Below are 2411 nucleotides of genomic sequence, written 5' to 3'. Positions count from 1 at the left end.
CCCGCCACGGAACCACCTCTTGGCAGCCAGACCTCAGCCTGGCTGAGCCTATTGCAGCTTGAGACAGACATTCCGAAGCCCCAGGGCTCCTGGGGGTGGGGTGCAGCCCTGCCCAGGGCGGAGCCAGGCACAACGGCTGGGGACCCGCCTCCCCTCCCAACAGCCCTGCCAAGCCCACAGCTACCCGAGAGACCCCAAGACAAACCCCCAAAGCCAGCCATGGCGGTTTCCTCTCTGGCTCCCACCGTTCCTGCCCTCCCCTCCCCAGGCCTGACTGTAAATACTGTAAATGAGGCTCTGCTTGAGTCAAGCTGCCCTTTTCCTCTCAGTGAACTGTCTCCCTGCCGTGTCGGGCTTCTCCCCTTGACGCTGCTTTCTCTTTTTTTAAAGACAACCCACCACTGCCACAAGACTCAATAAACCATTACTCTTGGTCTCCAGCTTTGGGGTTGGCTGGGGAAGGAGGCACCCCAGGACTGGGTTTTCTCCAGAGAACCTCAGAGCCCCGTGGCCAGCGAACTCACTTTGGGGCCGGGCATTGAGAGGACCACGAATGCCCAAGGGAGAGAGCCCCTGACTTAGCATTCGCCCTCTGCCCCAAAGACATGTTCAGCACCGGGCAAATCACGTATCCCAAGCTTTGATTGTGCCAACTCTGAGTAAATGCGAGCATAAAATAAGCACGTGGCCCAGTGCCTGGCCAATCACAGACTCCCCACAGGTAGTTGCTGTTGTTATTAACAGGAAGCCAGAGAATCAGCCAGGAAGGTTGGTGGCAGATCCGGGAACAGCTCTACACTGGAGCCCACATAAACAGCTCTTAGGATCCCTGAGGTGTGAGAGGAGGGAAGGGAGAAGACAGTTACTGGGCTCTGCTGGATGGGGGCCTCACATAAATTAAGCTGCCATTTGTCCTATTTTACATATGGAGAGACTGAGGCTCAGCAAAAAATGAAATAACTTTTGCCCAAGGCAGGAATTAGTAGATTCAATCAAATCCTCTTACCTTAAGTCCAGCACTTTCACCCAACAGCACAGGGCTCTCATCGGGGATGCCAGGGGGTTCTAGACCCGAGGGAGGTTCTGAGACGGCCACCGAGAGTTTAATTTTTTTTGGTTTGGTTCCTAAGTATTTGGCAAGACTGTGCAATCAAGAAGCTGAGGCCAGGAAGGGGTGAGGGAGCTACTATAAGGACTTAGGACAACCCCCTTCTGTGAAATTTTAGAGGACAAGTCACAATGGTGACTGCCAGGTCTCTGCCCCCAAGAAGGTGCCTGGCCCACCAGCGGCTGCCTGGTGTCTGCGTGGACCCTCTCCGTGAGGGGCCCAGCTGGAGCCGGAGGCAGGATGCCCAGATTAATGCCGACAGCTAGGCAGATAACAGCTGAGGTTGAGTCAGGTGGAGGAGGGGCTTCCTCATCCCCCACTAGCACCCCAACCAGGGGCCCCCAGGCTGGGAGGGCACCGGCTGAGAGACAGGCCTCTGACCTCCCTGGTCCTCCCAAAGGAGAGGCGAGGAATGCTTGCTGCGGATGGCATAGACAGAGTGGGACCCCCCCACAAAGAAGACCAGTCCCCATGACTTCTGAGCGGATCTGAGATGAGGCTCAGTTTTCAATAACAGGATTTTCCTCCAGCCACGAGCAATGGCATCAGGACTGCATCCCGTTATATCTGGGTTCCTGAGAGCCCTAAGACAGTCCCCACCCAGGAATCACCTTGAGGTGGATGGTGCCCCACCAGAGCCTGCAGAGCGATCCTTCCTATTCACAGCCAAACCCTTTCTGGGGACCCTGGTGCCCTGGCAGCCTCTCCAAGCCCTGAATGACAAAGGGACCTGGGCTGCGCTTTTGTTGGCTGACCGTGGTTCAGCTCTCCCCTTCCTTCTCGGAGGTGAGCTGAGCCCCCCGGGACACTCTGCTCAGAGCAGGTGTCTGTGAGTGTGCGGCATGGCCCAGGTGCAGCAGGTCCTGGTCGGTAGCGCTCCAGAGACTCCGTCCACAGTCAAACCACAGGTCCCACTTCGGGGCTTGGAAAATACAGCCGTCTGTGTGCCTGAGGGGAGAGCTGATCTCAGGTGCCCTGACATCAGGGGTGGTGTTGGGACGAGTTGGCGAGGTTCATGATGGGGTCGTGGTGAAGAAAGAGTATGAGGGGAAGGGCGGGGAGGACAGGTGTTGGGAGGCACAGATGAACAGGAAGGGGCTTTCCTGCTGGGGAGTGTGGGAAGTGTCCGTGGGTAGCTGCGTGGGAAGTGGCAGAGAGATAGTTTACTCTGTAGCAGGGTCGAGGTCCTGGTTTTTCTGAAGGCATATGGGAGTAGTGCATGTGTCAGCGGGAGAACTGGGGACGAAGCCTGGGCCCGAGGCGTTCCCAGGGCAGCGAGGGCCCTGCCTCACCCCCCCCCCCC

This window comes from Lipotes vexillifer, unplaced genomic scaffold, assembly GCF_000442215.2.
Source record: "Lipotes vexillifer unplaced genomic scaffold, Lipotes_vexillifer_v1.1 scaffold1275, whole genome shotgun sequence".
NCBI classification, from domain to species: Eukaryota; Metazoa; Chordata; class Mammalia; order Artiodactyla; family Lipotidae; genus Lipotes; species Lipotes vexillifer.
This window is presented reverse-complemented; position numbering follows the sequence as displayed.